Source organism: Colias philodice, chromosome 10 (assembly GCF_061535455.1).
Source record: "Colias philodice isolate Cphi_HAF_F1 chromosome 10, ilColPhil1 Martin Lab GWU primary, whole genome shotgun sequence".
NCBI classification, from domain to species: Eukaryota; Metazoa; Arthropoda; class Insecta; order Lepidoptera; family Pieridae; genus Colias; species Colias philodice.
The window spans coordinates 3,511,286-3,529,124 of NC_143095.1; the positions used below are offsets into that span (position 1 = coordinate 3,511,286).

At 33.5% G+C, this 17,839-nt stretch overlaps 1 long non-coding RNA gene across 1 annotated transcript; it reads left to right on the forward strand.

Moving 5' to 3' along the window:
- Positions 1-620: 620 nt before the first annotated feature.
- On the forward strand, positions 621-6,795 carry LOC149485103 (uncharacterized). Its single transcript, XR_016316168.1, has 2 exons — positions 621-994; positions 1,077-6,795. It is a non-coding gene; the product is annotated as an uncharacterized LOC149485103 (long non-coding RNA).
- The last annotated feature ends 11,044 nt before the right edge of the window (positions 6,796-17,839 follow it).

Genomic DNA, 17,839 nt, shown 5'->3' on the forward strand with positions numbered 1-17,839 from the left:
AACCAAAAAATAACTACACTACAACAAATCAGCTGAAACACCGTTGTCAGGTGAAATTAATGGCACTTGCGCCTGCGCAGCCTCTAGCGACAAGTCCTAGGTTCAATCCTCGACGATAAATAATACGTGGCTAGAGAAAGCGGTGCCAATTACTGGCTTGTTATGAAAATGAGCCTGCCCTATATTAGATTAGAAATTCTACCAATAACAATAATATAGACAGGCCATTGATTTTGATGTAAATTATCCGGTGGCACGATTCTTCATATTATTCTGTTGACCTTTTGATTCTAAGAGACAATAACAGTTTACTTAATAGACTGTCCGAAGAAACTTTACAATTCTTTTTCAAGAGGAAAAACCTAAATTAAAGAGTTGGATATAATTTATCATTTTTGTTTATTTGTCCCTTCGTACGTTTAATGCTTTACAAGGCATAATATTAATAGCTGTTGTTGTTCATGTAAAAAATATATTAAATATTGACATACATGACAATATTGAATTGACATAATTAAAGCTTGACCTATAACCGCATAATAATATAGGTACTATAAAAAAGTTGAAGACATGTTATTGTCTTATCTTTTTAATATGAAGCGAAAACGTATGTTCAACAACTCTGAAGTTAGCAGCGTACCTACGTCGTTCAGCGGTGTGGCGGCAACACCGGTGGGACTCTGGCCTGACTTCACGTTAATGAAAAACGAATGTGCTTAATCATGGAACCTCGCGTCATTCTCTTTTCTTGTAACCTTGTAACTAACAGCACAAAATGTAATCGTTATAATTAAAATCATATTTTTTTTATTCTCGTTTTCATTTTAATAACCTTTAAAGTAAAGTAATAAAGGAAGAATCATCCTCAATATCAAACATGGTCCATTCGGAGCCGAATCATTAATTGAAGAATTGAAGCATCATCATCATCACCACATGCACATGGCGAGGAGTCGCAAGAGGATTATGCTGGATTGCCGTCGAGTCGCATCCGGTCAGGTTACGATACCCATCCTTCTTCTCTCCATCTCCTGTGCGTTTTAATTTGCGTTAAAATCGTTATTTTCACGTTTCAGTTATCCGTGCACGTGTTGAGCAGCGCGGCGCTGTGCTGATGCTTAACGGGAATTTGTAAGTACTCTTGTTTTCTATAATCTGCCAAAATGAGTGACTGTGAAGATACAATCGGTGGTAATTCTAAATCTCCTCGTTTAGGTATTTGTAAAAGTATAAATATGCAGCTCGCTGACTTAAAGAGACAGCGTGGCACGTTAAAAGGCAGGCTAACATTGTTTGAAAGATATATTTCTAAACTAGACAAATCAGAATTAAATTTCAATAGCAAAACTGAATTAGAATTACGAATAGAGTCCGCATGTACACTTTTTCAAAGTTACAATGAAATTCAGAGTAAAATTGAACAATTAGTTGAAGATTCGGATATAGCAGCTCAATTAGAATACCGAGAATTATTTGAACAGCAGTATTTTTCTATTATGGCTAACGCGAAGTGCTTGGTAAATCCTAACAGTAGTGAAAAAACACAATCTATTTGTCATCAGGTTTGTAATAATTCTATGTCTATTAAATTGCCAGTTATAAAGCTACCTGTCTTTGAGGGTGCTTATGATCAGTGGTTGGAGTATAGGAATTCATATCTCACCATGATACACAGTCGTGATGATCTTAATGATATACAGAAATTTCATTATTTAAAATCTTCCCTCAGTGGTTCTGCTTCTCATGTTATTAGTGCATTAGAGTTCACGGCTGAAAACTACTCACACGCATGGGATTTATTAGAAAATAGGTTTCATAATAATCGATTATTAGTACAAAATCATGTCAAGGCACTCTTTAATGTTCAGGCACTACAAAGCGAATCGTTTGTTCACATTAGAAGGTTATTAGATTCAACATTACGTAATTTACGTGCATTAAAATCATTAAACGAACCCACCGATTCTTGGGACACTTTGGTTGTCTATTTAATTGTGTCCAAGCTCGATCAGTCCACAGAGCGTGAGTGGGAGACGCATAAAGGTACTTTATTGTCAAAAAATGAATCAAGAAACATTAAATTAGGCGATCTATTAGAGTTTCTTGGAAACCGAGCTGATATGTTAGAAATGATAAAAACAAATAATGTGCGCGGTGTTTCTTCTAATAAACATAACAATAATAATTATATTAACACGAATAACAATCATAAATATTTTAGTAAGCCTAAAAATTTGTCGCAACCTCTCACACATACACACGTAGTTAATTTATCTCGTAACAAATCTAAATTCGATATCAATGTAAAAGAACGTGTTTGTGTTGACTGCGGCGGTGAACATTATTTGTATTCATGTCCGAAATTCTTAAACAGGCCTGTGCAGGAGAGACATGTTCTTGTAAAAAATAAAAACCTTTGTCGTAATTGTATTCGCACTGATAGCCATTTAGCAAACGATTGTTCATATGGTCCATGCAAATTATGCAAAAAGAACCATAATACACTACTTCATACTACTTATCTTAGTTCTAGTGAAGAATTAAGTATTCCCGCGTCTATACCTAGTTCGCATAAATCAGCTGATACGGGAGTGCATTCCGAGCGTATAAATGTACTCACGTGCAATGCCGCTGCCGCTATACAACCCGTGTTGCTTTCGACAGCGCTCATTGACGTTTCTGACTCGAGTGATAATTATCACACAGTTAAGGCGCTCCTTGACAACGGAAGTCAGAATTGTTTTATTACAGAATCGTTGTGTAATCGTTTACAAATACCAATAATACAGTCCACTATACATATTTCAGGTGTTGGGCAGAGCGTATCAAAATGTTCTCACACCTGTAAAGTAAATATTCGTTCTAAAGTTAATCATTTTAATATAAATATTCAATGCTTGGTTCTTCCTCGTATTACATCAAAGTTACCTTCGTTATCAATTAAATCTCAAAGGTTTCAAATACCTAAACACATTTCACTCGCGGACCCTACGTTTAGTGTGCCGTCGGATATCGATATCCTTATAGGAGCGGATGTATTTTGGGATTTATTAAATAGTGATAAGATTAAACTTATTAATGGTCCTTATCTATATGATTCAAAATTAGGATGGATAATTTCTGGGCCTATTTATAATAGTCATTCGTTTAAGACTGAAAGAGTTCAGTGTAACTTAGTTCAGATAAATACTCAACTGAAAAAATTTTGGGAGTTAGAAGAATTGACTGACTTATCTTCTCCCATGTCTAAAGATGATCGTTATTGTGAAACGTTATTTAAAGAGACTACAAAACGTGACAAACACGGTAGATTCTCTGTTCGCATTCCTCTAAAGGAGTCACCTGAGTTATTAGGTGATTCGTACACTATGGCTAAAAATCGTTTTTTATCTCTCGAAAGAAAGTTGGATCGTTTACCTAATTATAAAACACTTTATAGCGATTTTATTAAAGAATATGAAACACTTGGTCATATGACTCTAATTGAAACAAAGAATATTCCAGATTTATTAAGTAAACCACATTATATATTACCTCATCACGGTGTCTATCGTGAGGATAGTTTAACTACAAAATTACGTGTTGTGTTCGACGCAAGCGCGAATACATCAAACAACAAATCGTTAAATAATATACAGTATACAGGACCTCCATTACAAAATGATATATTTTCAATTTTACTTAGATTTCGTCAATATAAATACGTTGCCTGCGCAGATATTCAAAAAATGTACAGACAGATTTTAATTCAATCGGATCAACGTAATTTACAGCTGATATTGTGGAGGAATAATCGAAACCTACCTTTACAGTTATATATGTTAAATACAGTGACGTATGGAACGGCGTCAGCACCGTTTCTCAGTATGCGTTGTCTAAAACAATTGGCTTTAGACTGTAATGATGAATTAGTTGCAAGAACAATTAACGAGGATTTTTTCGTTGACGATTTAATTACGGGGAGTAATGACCTTAAATCTTTAATGGAATTGTGTAATAAAATATCAAAGTTGTTAAAACAGGGTTGTTTTCCGCTGCATAAATGGACATTTAATTGCGACGTATCTCCTGAAATGTATAAAGACCTAAACATTGATATAAATCATTCATCCAAAACGTTAGGTTTAGGCTGGTGTACACAAAAGGATGAATTTTATTTTACAACTAAATTTACAAATCATGACTCGATAGTTACGAAGCGTGTCATATTATCCACCATTGCACAAATATATGATCCATTAGGTTTATTAACGCCCGTAGTAATTAAAGCTAAGTCATTGTTACAAAAATTGTGGCTACAAAAATTGGATTGGGACGACGAAGTTCCCGAAACCATTGCAATTGCATGGCATAAGTTTCTGTGTGATTTGCAACATTTACATACTATTAGACTACCTCGTTGTGTTATTGATGATAATAGTTACAAGGAGCTTCATATATTTACTGACGCTTCTCAAGATGCCTACGGTGCGTGCGCGTACGTTAGGTTGTGTAATAATAACGGTGATTTACCAGTTTCAGTTCATTTATTATGTGCAAAAAGTAAATTAGCACCGATAAAGATAGTAAGTGTTCCGAGACTCGAACTGTGCGGGGCTTTGGTAGGTGCTAGATTATATATTAAAATAAAACAATCTCTCCGTTTAAATTTCGATAAAATATATTTTTGGACTGACTCAACTATTGTGCAAGGCTGGTTGAGTATGTCGCCGCATTTACTTAAAACTTTCGTTCAAAATCGCGTTGCACAAATAAATGAATTAACATGTGATACGATTTGGCGACATGTTAAGGGAACCGAAAACCCTGCGGATATTATAACTCGCGGCACGACGTTAGACACGCTGAAGTATGATAGTAATCATAATTGGTGGTGTGGCCCTGCCTTCTTACGCGATATAAGTAGTAAGTGGCCAGACAATAGTAACATCTTTATTTCGCCATATAGTGAGTTGCCTGAAATTAAACATAACACTGTTCATTTACATTCTACTCAATTATTTTCAATATTTGATTTTGAACGTTATTCGTCATTTATTCGTTTGCAAAGGATTTGTGCATATTTATTGCGATTCATTGATAATGTCCGAGTACCTATTGTCAATGGCAAGGTCAATGGCATTCGTGTGCGACAAACCGGTTCCTTATCTGTAGATGAGTTACAGCGATCACTTGATACATTAACACGGTTTGCTCAACAAGAATCATTTAGTGAACAATATTATAGATTAAAAAATAAGTTATCATTAAATAATAGTAAAAATATTAAAAATAAATTGATATATAACAAAATAGCCGGTTTAAATATTTTTCTAGATGAATCAAATATTATTCGTGTCGGTGGTAGGTTATCTAACGCGAATGAATTTGATTATAATAAAAAACATCCCGTATTGCTTAGTGGGAAGCATCGCTTTTCAAGATTATTATGTGAATATGAACATAAACGATTGCTTCATGCTGGTCCTCAGCTTCTAGTATATTCCATGCGTGAAAGGTGGTGGATTTTGAGGGCTCGCGATTTAGCTAAACAAGTTGTTCATAATTGTATCGTATGCAAACGCATGAAAGGCAGGACATTGACCCCTCTCATGGGCAACTTACCTTCGGAAAGATTAGAACAAAATTTTCCTTTTATGAATTGTGGAGTTGATTATGCCGGGCCCCTGCTCATTTTGGACCGAAAGGGCAGGGGTGCAAAATTAATAAAATCATACATTTGTTTATTCGTTTGTTTTAGTACAAGGGCTATACATTTAGAACTGGTAGGTAGCTTGAGTACACATGATTATATTTTAGCATTAAATCGGTTCATAGCACGGCGTGGAAAGCCTTATCAAATCTTTTCAGACAATGGAAAAAATTTCGTTGGTGCTGAAAAGGAATTATCAGTAATTTTTAATAATGGTAGTGATATTTCTGATTTTCTTAGTCATAATCAAATTCGTTTAACATTTATACCACCGTACAGTCCTCATTTTGGCGGGTTGTGGGAAGCAGGAGTCAAGTCCTGTAAGCATCATTTGCGGCGGGTGCTGGGCAATGCTAGGTTAACACGTGAAGAGTTTGAAACGGTATTAACGCAAATTGAAGCCGTCCTGAACTCTCGCCCTCTGTCTCCTCTGTCCTCAGATCCTCATGACTTTCTCCCACTTTCTCCAGCCCATTTCCTGATCGGTCGACCACTAACTGCACCTATATGCGAAAACCTGACGATGATTAAGCCTACGCGATTGGGACGCTATGACCATGTGGAGCAACTTCGACAACATTTTTGGCAGCGTTGGTCGAAAGAATACATTTCAGAGCTCCAACAGCGAATTAAATGGAAAACCAACAATGAGGACCTCAAAGAGAATAGTTTAGTTCTGATCAAGGAGGATAATGTTCCTCCTTTGAAATGGAAACTGGGTCGAGTGATGCACGTCTTCCCGGGGACTGATGGGATTTCCCGAGTGGCTGAAATACGGACAGCGCACGGCATCATACGCCGATCGTTTGCAAAGATTTGCCCGTTATAACCCTCATGATCCAGCTTCACTGACGAGTGCTTCATGTTGGAAGCCTTTCCTGAGTTCTTCCAAGGCGGGCGGTATGTTCAACAACTCTGAAGTTAGCAGCGTACCTACGTCGTTCAGCGGTGTGGCGGCAACACCGGTGGGACTCTGGCCTGACTTCACGTTAATGAAAAACGAATGTGCTTAATCATGGAACCTCGCGTCATTCTCTTTTCTTGTAACCTTGTAACTAACAGCACAAAATGTAATCGTTATAATTAAAATCATATTTTTTTTATTCTCGTTTTCATTTTAATAACCTTTAAAGTAAAGTAATAAAGGAAGAATCATCCTCAATATCAAACAACGTACTAATACTCGTTTAATTTGTAAATAAACTGACAACACATTAAAAACATCAACTCAATTTGAACGTCGCGTGTTCTTAATAGATAAAGGATCGAAAGCGGATCAATAAAAAGCATTTATTTGCTATCAAAATTTATTGTAGTAGAATCGAATTTAATCGGATACAGATGAGGGGCGCAGGCGCGTGGCGCGAAGATAGCCTTATTTATGGTTGCCAACCGGAAAATATATTACATATAATATAATATAATAGTTAATAATATATTAATGTTAATAATATATAGTAAATGTTCTATTGTGAACGTAAAGAATTAGCATTGTGAGTACAACCTTAAATCATGTGTCTTTAAATGTTTTTCAAATTATTTTCTAACTTCTAAGTAATCTTAACCTGAAGCCATGATGTATAACCATAACACTGTGCAGTGTGCAAAGCGTATCAGTGAATACATAAAAAGCAATGTTATTCCCAGTAATTGCCAATCGAACAGACAAACAACTTTCGCATTCAGTAACATAACTCATGGAAAAAATATAAATAAATTAGCCTCATTATGTTCGTAGCGAACCATTTACCAGGGGTTTGTTTTGTTTTTCTTATGGCTGCCAACCCTAGAGACGGTGTCTGCTAGCCAATTATCTCGAGTATTCACACGAGCGCGCCACTCACACCTCGACCTAGCAGATACGAGTATGTATACTGTGCAGTGCCTCAACTGTGACCAACTAGCCCGTCAGTTCACACACACAGGACGAGCGCGTGCGCATGGGTGAACTGTTTTCGACGCGCGATTTGCTAGCGTTTTAGACTAGATTGATAGTTTGAAACAAAACTTCACAAAAACGCTGTAGCGTTCAGGAGAAGTTTTTACTTCTCCTACAGGAGTAGGAGAAGTAAAAACTAGCTATAAATTTCCGCATTCATCATTTTAATTAGATAATAAAACCAAAGCACATATTATTCAGATATGTGACCTTGCTTGATTATTAAAGTACAGATAATTATTATTAGTGAATGCCTAGGTAAAAAAGAGCATTCTAAAGAAACTAACAAATGTATTGCGATGACTGCGAAAGTATTACCTCACGCAATGCTCTATACTGTGTAGTAAACATTGACAAGGCACATTAATCCACTTCGGAAACGCGTGGCAATTGTATCGCTGACGCGTCCGCCTACAGACTTGCACTGAACCAATTTGAAAATAGAGAAATTCACATTCGGCCGATAATCGGGAGCGATGTCGATGGTCGGTCAGTGCGCCGCCTGTCTCGCACTATTTATATCGACGAACGTTTCGACATGCGATGTATGTACCTTTATTTTATTACCATTTCTAGCCGGTTTTAACTCGACGATTAGTAAGCTCGGCTTATTTAACTGTGGCTTATGATGCGGCTCACTGAGGAATTTAGGTGTCCGATGTACCTACCGTTGAGAGAAATCGGAATATTACTGTACCGTGTCAATGGAATGAAAACCGTGAATGCGTACGATATGATCTGCGCAATTGAATGTAGTCGAGATAAAAATAATTGAGAAAGAAAAGAATAATGAATATACTTTGCAAACCAGTTATTACCAGTTATAGTAGAGCTTTCGGAGAATTTGTATTAGTACAGTTTATATATTCTAATGGGTAATATGTTCATGTTTTAACACTACATTATATTTAAATTTTAAATAAAATTAATAAATTAACATAGTTAATTGACGTATCTTTACTTAAAACGCCAACTTAAGTGCAATAAAAAGCGGTAACTGTTTATTATTTACATAATATGTTTAAACAAAAAAGTAAATTTCTGTTATAGTTATCAAAGAACTGACAGGTATTATTCTTCTCAAAATGTAAGTAGGTATTAAATTAGTAATGTACCTATTTCATAACCTAAAATTTTATTTTCTAAGTACCTAACCTATAATTAATCACAGTAGTAGTTAAGTGGATAATTCATTTAAAATAAATGATTAAATTATTGTCAATATTGTATATTAAAACAGAACTAAAACGCACCCAAGCGGCTGGCGTACGCATTAGAAGAATAACTAAACAGATTCAATAAACACAAAGAGTTGTTCAAGGACCCTTTAAACATATTGAGATATTTTTTAAAAATCATGTCGTGGGAGCCAGACTTTTTTCGTTTGATGCGCCGACGCTGCGGCAACGTTAAGACATTTTTTTATTACCACTACCTGCTCTTTATAAAAATTAAGAGTTTATAGATTCGAGCGTGATTCATCAAAGAAACCGCCTAAGGCATTGCAATTGCAAATCTCTCCTTTGTCACTTGGATTAATAATAATGTGTGTAGGTACCTACTGCAAAAAGGGAAGACATTTTTGATATAAAGAATTAAAGAAATCGAACACCTTTAAATTTTTTTATAAGATCTCAAGTCTCAACTATTTATAATGCTACCAAAACAAAATGTCATTAATTCACGATCAATTACAAGTTACAACTATTTAAAAGCTCATATCCGAGGAAATGTTTAACTAGGAATAAGACAATATTTTATCGAAAACGATTAACAAACATATCGTTTCATAGAATTCAGTAATAAAAATTAAAACGCCCTAAATCTTATCCGTTTTTACGACTAATGGCGTTATTAGTCAAATATCTCATCAAATGGGCACTATTTGAGTCACTTTACCTGCGCATTATGTGTGGTCTGGATACTGACCTTTTGGAAGCCGATATAATATTTTCCATTTTTTACATCCTAGTTTATTTTCAAAGCCAATGATTTGTCATCTTATAGTTATAGCTGGATTGTGGATTACAAAAAGCTTTGTTGATTAATTATTTGCGAATTTAATAAAGCTGTGCATAATGTGGTACGTAGGTATATTACCATACGTATATTACCATTGTAGTAATATAATATCTTCTTTATGTTATACACTATACAGGTACAAAAATAATCTCGTCGATCGTGTGATCAACTTAAGTTTCTAATAATTAATACAAGTAATTATCAATATTTTCCTCGTAGTTCATATAGAGAAGTTCTTTTATTTTCTAACTCATAAACGCTACTACAATCAAATAGAAAGTAAATACAAAGTAAATTACTAGTACTGTCGTCGACTAAGTCGCAAAACTTTCGTAAGCGACTATTGAGAAGATCCGTCTCATTCACAGCACCTTTTTGACTTATAAATAGGTATATTATATAGTTTCGAAAAATGTAATAATTAGTTAATGCATAATCCTATAACTAAATTTTAAGAATTTACAATCGTTTTGCATTATTATCTTAACCGTTTTACACAAATGTTATGCATCGTCGTATGTAGTGATTTCACTCAAATGTACAGTCAAAGAACAGATAGTTCCAAAATCAAAAGCTATTAAGAATCACCCATAAGGCAATTAAATAGATTACAAATTGTCTATATGATGTAGAAATAATGTGTTAAGGTAGCTCAAAAGATTACTATTGACGTGCAAATTTATAACATTAACATTTTTTATTAAACACGGTAACATCACGTCTCCAATGCGTGATTCAAATATCTGGAAATTAAAATGTGCATTATTACCTTAAATATTATTAAATTTTAGATTTCTAAAATAAAATTATAATTTGCGATATCATAATAAATTTCATGGCGACTTTTGAGTATACAAAACTGGTTTTCTAGTTTTATCTGTAGTATAATCTAGCGACGTAGGGGTTAAATGAATTAACAAATAAGTGACGCTCGTTATAAAAGACATAATTTATTTGATGATAATATCTTTGAAACATTTGCTAACATTGTTATGGTTGAGGAAAGCAAACGAGCAGACACGTTACATGATCATAAGCGAGACAAGAATGTCGCAGTGTTGATATACAATTATGTAAATACATTCGAATATTTTGGTAGGCTTGTGATTCAATGGAAGTCTATATTATAACCCAATCTGATAGATAAATGGGATTGCCTGAAGATTGTAGTTTAAAATAAGATAAGAAGAAATAGCATGTTTTCTAATTTTACAAATTAATGAAACAATTTGAATCCTAAATCTCTGTACTTACTTAAATATTTACTATGATTTTGATATTACTTAAGTATGAATGTATGACAGTCAAACACACTATAATTTTATAATTCTATCTATCTACAATTTTGTAGATAACTGTTTCTAATTAATTTCATATATTTTTTTTAATATAAAATATTCATTTATTTACTTCTCGTTTTCACTAGCGGGATTATAAGTACCTACATATTTAAAGTAAGCTACATTTAAATAATAATTAGGTACTATTAATAATTTTATTAAACCCGTTACTATTTAACCGAGCGACGTCTTGAATTGTAAACAGTTAGCGGTCATTGTGTTAATTCAAAAGTATTCAACACCTAAATATCTAGATTCTAGACCTAAAATCTAGACAGAGGTCAGACGGTTTTACGATTTATAAAAAATGCTCCACAGTCCACATACATACATTGATTTGTTGGTTTTAACCTTATAGCAAGATTTATTTCAATGATTTGAATTTTTTTATCGTCTGAAAAGAAGTTGCATATTTAATCTCCTGAATCATTTTTACTTCACCTTTCACTGTTCAGTTCAGTAAATGTAGCTCTAAATTCTAAATAAATATCTCGACTAACAATCATACAATTCATACATAATATACAAAATACTATATTTTAACATACTAGTTTGAAAACCATAATAGATAATCATATATGACTCGTACATCCACTCTACTCTACTCTACATTATATGTCAAAGCTGAATTAACCTCAAATTTTAGGAAGTCGGTTAATAAGCGATAATTGAATGAGCACGATGTGAAGACAAATTATTTAGATGCTCCGTAAGTACTGTCGCGCGGTATATTTAGCGCAATCCTTCATTTCGAATGCCGCGCACGAGACAGGACGTTGATAAGATATTTGCATACACCTATGAGTTCTGTAAACGGTTACACGTATATTATGTTTACGTTAAAACTATCCTATTTTAATTAGAATATAGTCTTAGGACCAATCATATTAATAGCTCTCTATCGTAGTATGTATGGACAGTTCAATGCTTGCTGGCCTGCTTCAATGGGTTGTGATTTTGCGACTCCACTTACAATCGCAATAATAGCATTTTAGTCTTCCAAAACCTCAAAATGTAAATAAAATGTATGCACTCTAGTTTTGTCTTTTAGCTGATCTTTACTAGTATTTATCATAGTCAGAGATTAATGAATTTTTCATGGGTTTATAATGCGATTTATTCATTAAGCCTGACCTTGACCACTCTGTTTTTCTTATCTTTAGATTTTTTTAGTGTCCATATTCTATACCTATAATATTTTCAACAAAAAGTGTTTACGTATTATAAACAAAAACATAGTGACTTGCTATTAGAAACGGGACTTTACTTTGTATATTCTCTAATTATGTTTATTCCCATACTGCGACAAATGCAATATAACACAATCATTTAATTAAGATGTGTTGCTATAGCGTCATCGGTTATTTCTACCGCGACTAACATAAATATGCTTACTTACGGTTCTAAATTGACTATTGGCGGCGACTCTTTATTGTCTGTTTGTTTTTCTTCCTTGACATAAAATGTTATTCCGCTACAATATTTTACAGATAATAATTCTTGTTTGTGTAAAACATTGTTAACCTTCAAACAATGAGGATTACTACGTTTCAGTACTATTAAGGATTAAGCAAATTTAAATCCGTTTTTAAAGATTGGAGTCAATTTAATTATCATATTAATTAGGATATTTGGTTAAGTGTGTTGTAAAACAGTAAAAAATCTTAACCTCCACATCATGTGACTGGAGTAAACACAACTGGAATCCTGGAAACTTCTCATCCGCTTTAAAAATAGCGCATGTTCTTCAAAGGTGACGTTCAGTATTTTTTAAATATGGCGGGCGTGACCGCTTCGTTCAACAAATGATATCATAGTACCGCCAGACGATTACGTAGTAATCAAACTTGGTACCAACGTCCAAATAAAAAATATTTACCACGAGAGAATGGAACTCTACAAATTACAACGCTCGTTTTGTACTAACTGTAATAACTTATGCTCTTTTAAGAAAGCAATGTATGTTATGCTTACGGGATAAATAGTACATCGAAGTCTAGTTAATGTTATTGAAGGTTCGCGGTGTAGCGATAATTGTTATCTAAATATTTACCGTTCCATGAATACAGTTGATTTCGTGTGATCTGAAATATTTTTGCGACTTGATAACCGTGTTATTAATATATTAAGCGTTTTGAGATTCTTTAAGATTGAAATGACAAAAAGTAAGATTTACAAAAGATGATGATATGAAGTAATCAAAATTCCTGTGAGCAATTGAGGACTGAGGACTATTTCCAATGGAAAATTTTTATACTAATGAAAACCGAAACAGATATAAGTAGGTACTTAAGAAATCTTTTTCAATGAGTACTTATTCTTAAAGTTCCATAAAAAAGGTCGTATAATCAATGTGAAAAACTGATACATATTTGATTTAGGTGTTTTAGATGTTACCTGCATATTTGCTAAATAATCACACGAAAAATCTGTCTTAATTTGAATCATGCTGAATACTAGTAGTAAGTTTCTACAAATACATTGAACTTCCATTATTTTATTAATAAATCGTCATACATAACTTGATCCAATAATAATGTCCACATGCGCAACTGTATCGAGATCATGGTTAATGCAAATTATTTTTATAATTATCGCACCGAGTATGAGAATAGGTTTTAACCGTGATCTACATTTCAAAGACTAAATTACATGGATCTTGCTGACGTAAGATTACCAATACTTATACATGTTATAACTTATAATTATTGAGAAGAATCCTCTTAGCATTATTAAGACTTTACGTGTTTATCGGATTCAAAAATTATACGTAAGTAATTGTTTTCAAGGAAATATTATATTATGAAATGCGTTAACACTTAACAGTGTTTTGATATCAATATTTTATTTTTTCTCAAACACGTTATTTATCATTACAAAGTATAAAACAAAGTCGCTCTCCCTGTTTCTATATCCCTATATCCCTATGTATTAGCTTATATATATATACGCTTAAATCTTTAAAACCACGCAACCTACTTTGATTTGTTTTTTGGAAAAGATGTAGTGATTTAAGAGGGTAGTTTTAGTGAGTATATAATTTAATAGGTTTTTAACAAAGCGGGCGTAGGCGCGGGCGAAAAGATTGTTTATAAAATAATTACCTGAGGAATATAAAAGTTATGTAAAAACCCCTTAACACTAGAAAACACTTAAACTAATGAATTAGGAAATTAGATTATTAATTAGTGTGTAGGTAAACATTTTAATTGCATACTTTTACCTAATTGTGACTAACTATATAATTAAAACCAATTTGTCTCATGTAATTTGCCTATTTACAAGAGTGTCAAAAAGTCGATATGTATAAGTATTAAATTCGATTCTCCGTAGTGAAATTAATTAAACACTTGAAAAAGTGTACTAAGTATTTAACCCAGCGTCATTGAGGTTGGGTCAAAATGACCCGGCTTGTTTATAATTTACAATATCTTTGTAATTACGTGCACGATTGTGCTGTTCTTTGTAGTAGCTGGAGCTAATAATGTACATTAAACGTTTTGGAAGTGAAATTCTTTCGACGTCGAGTGTACTGGGAGCTACACGCGTGTATTTCCGAAAAAGGTAAATATGACCCATCCTCACAATTGATGTAACAATTTCGCGCCATGGCTAAGTTATCGATTTTTACTGTTGTGTATGATTTCTTGGTGTCTGCAAACATTTTTTTTGCTTGTTTCAGTGAATTTAATGTTTTTGTTTGTCCGACAGGTACTTATTATAAAATAGGTACTATAAACGGATAGAATAGAAAATATCACGTATGATGGCGGGTTTAGACTCTTGTCTGACTCAGACTTACCTTATTATGATGATGAAGTAGAAGAATAGGATCATGTAAGAGTGCGGAGTGTGTTCCAAGCGGAGAAAAGCGAAAACCCGAATTCAATACCTTTTACAATAAAACTAAATATGGGGTTGACGTCGCTGATGATCTTTGCGCCTCCTATGATGTGAGTCGTAACTCCAAAAGTTGGCCCCTGACAATTTTTATGCCATGTTGGACACACAGGAATTAATGCGCTTATAATACGTCACATAAATGAAAACAAACCAAACGATAAGCGACGTAATTTTTTGAAAAACTTAGGTCTTGCTCTGGTCTTAGAACATTTGAAAATTCGCCAGGAATTGATCGATAGCAATGACAAATGGGCAAAATAATCAGATAATTTATTGGTGGATCATCAGAGGAGCCACCTGCAGTTCCCGCAAAAGATGTTAAGTGTGTCCGGAAATAAAAATAGTAAAACAAAACATTTTTGTCAAGTTTGCCCTAAATTGATTTGTCCTGAACGCATCATGGCTTTCTGTATTGATTTCATTTACAACGATGATTCTAATTAGCTTTGTTAAAGTTTTTTTCTATTATATTTAGACTTAAGTTTATAAAAATGCTATTTGTAACCAAAATTACTGGTTATTAGCGTAGTAATGACATGAAAACGTAAGAGGTCTATATTTTGTTCCTATTTTTATGAGTTTATGTCAAAGTTGATTAAAGTGAATAAAACGTTGGTTAATTATTATTTTTATTTTATATTATCAAAACCAGAATACCTATAATAATAACACAGAAAACTAATTTTCTTAAAAAGTTTAAAAATAACAACTATAAAATATATGGGCAATATTGACCCACCTCAACGTTCGCGTATCTGTTTTCTACCACAATGACGCCGGGTTAAATTGTAACAAAGAAACGCTCCATAAAGAAATTTTCACTAACATAGAACCTATATACCTACTCGTAAGAAAAGCAATCGAGAAAAGTAGCATCTTCAAAATATTTACGAAATTAACACTTTAAATTATGAATGTTAATAAAATTGATATGTTTATCGATAATTTTTGCGATAGTTTGCATTTTTATTACAGTTCGTGCACTAAAAACTTCGACACGTGCTCTCACATGCGTTGAGCGTATGCCTAGATTACCGAGTTTCTTATGCCATAGCTGATAGCACCTAGTAAATTCGAAGAAACATATCGTTATAATTAATTTACTGTTTTGAAATAATTATGTATTATAGATGTAGGTAGATGGTTATGATGGTTATGAAAATATGAAGCGAAAATAGGATTAGGTATATCATTACATAAGTATAAATAAAAATATAATTAGCTAATTCCATGTGTGTTATCTGATAAAATTATTTGTATTTCTTTATATAAAATGATGAAAAAATTTCGTTTCATAGAAATATGAAAAGTTGACCAACAACAAGTGTAGTTTTGCATTGTTATTTCGTAAATCATACTACAAAATTTGTTTTAGTGCTTCGTTTGCTCGTAGATGGCGATTTATGAAATATTCCGAATACTTCTAATAATTAAGAGAGCCAACCCTAACGACGATTGCTGACACATGGGGGTCATCACCTCAACCCGTTTGCCAACAGTGCACGACTTAAGAAAATAAACTTGACGAATTGGAAGCATACATGCTTTTATATTATTATGTACGTAACCTTCTTACATCATTTAGTATTTACATCATAATTAGGTAAAGTTCTAACTTAAATCATAAGCTCCAAGGTTCCTGAGCTTGTAAGATACCCTTGCGAAATTACGTTAACAGATTTAAGTAAATTTTGTCAAAATTGTTGTTGTATACTGTGTAAATCAACATATCTATACTAATAATATTATAAAGCTGAAGAGTTTGTTTGAACCCGCTTATCTCAGGAACTAGTGGTCTGATTTGAAAAATTCTTTCAGTGTTAGATAGCCCATTTATCGAGGAAGGCTATAGGCTATATATCATCACGCTAAGACCAACAGGAGCGGAGCAATGCGGGTGAAACCGCGGGGAACAACTAGTTATAATATAAGATCAACTAAATGGGTAAGTGATGTTCTGTGATCATCACACATTGCCATGGACACTTACAACCCTAGTAGGTGCGCACACCTAAGCACGCATGCTTTGCCAACCTTATAGAGTCAATTTAAGTAACTACTGACTGAAAATATTATCTATTTAAAGTTATTGTAGTTCCCATACACACAAGACAGACAGTATTAAAGGGTTTCCTTGCTCCGAGATTCCCAAAGCCATAAACAACATTGCCAAACGAAATCATATTTTGATCACATATTCACACTAAGGAACCTGTGAATAAATCTATACTAATATTATAAAGAGGAAAAGTTTGTAATTATGTATGTATGTATGTATGTATGGTTTTCACGCATAAACCTCTCAACCGATTTTGATGAAATTTGGCACAGACAATCTTTAGACCCTGAGAAAGAACATAGGCTACCTTTTATTGCGAAATATGTACCACGGGCGAAGCCGGGGCGGACCGCTAGTCAAATATAAAATGGCAAATTACGTGTATCATGTTAAGTTAGCAACATATATTGCGCAATAGTGTTGAACACTTGAAGATACGGAACAGATAACAAATGTCGCAGCCATATTGCAAAATATTATGTTTTGAAATGCACTGTTGCAAATACGTGTACAATGCATGATTACTTTTCATAATTGCGCTAAGGTTTGGCGCTAATTGAAAAATGTCGTTGGTTTACTGGTTACTACCAGGAAACGGATTTAAAAAATGAGTATGTTGTCCGACGTCGAATATTTTCCGCTGCTTGGCATACACAAATTATAATACATGTATTATCTACTTACCTCTACTATCTAGAAGATACCTTGTACCTAATTTATAATGTAATGTGTTGTCTATAGCTTCGTTCACGTTAATGAGATAATTTTTCCAAAAACCATTATTATTTTTCCAAAATTAATGTAGAAGACCCTTGTCATTATAATATGTAAGTACATATTATCAGTTCTCTGCCAGCTAAAGAACTTACAGATGATCATTTAGA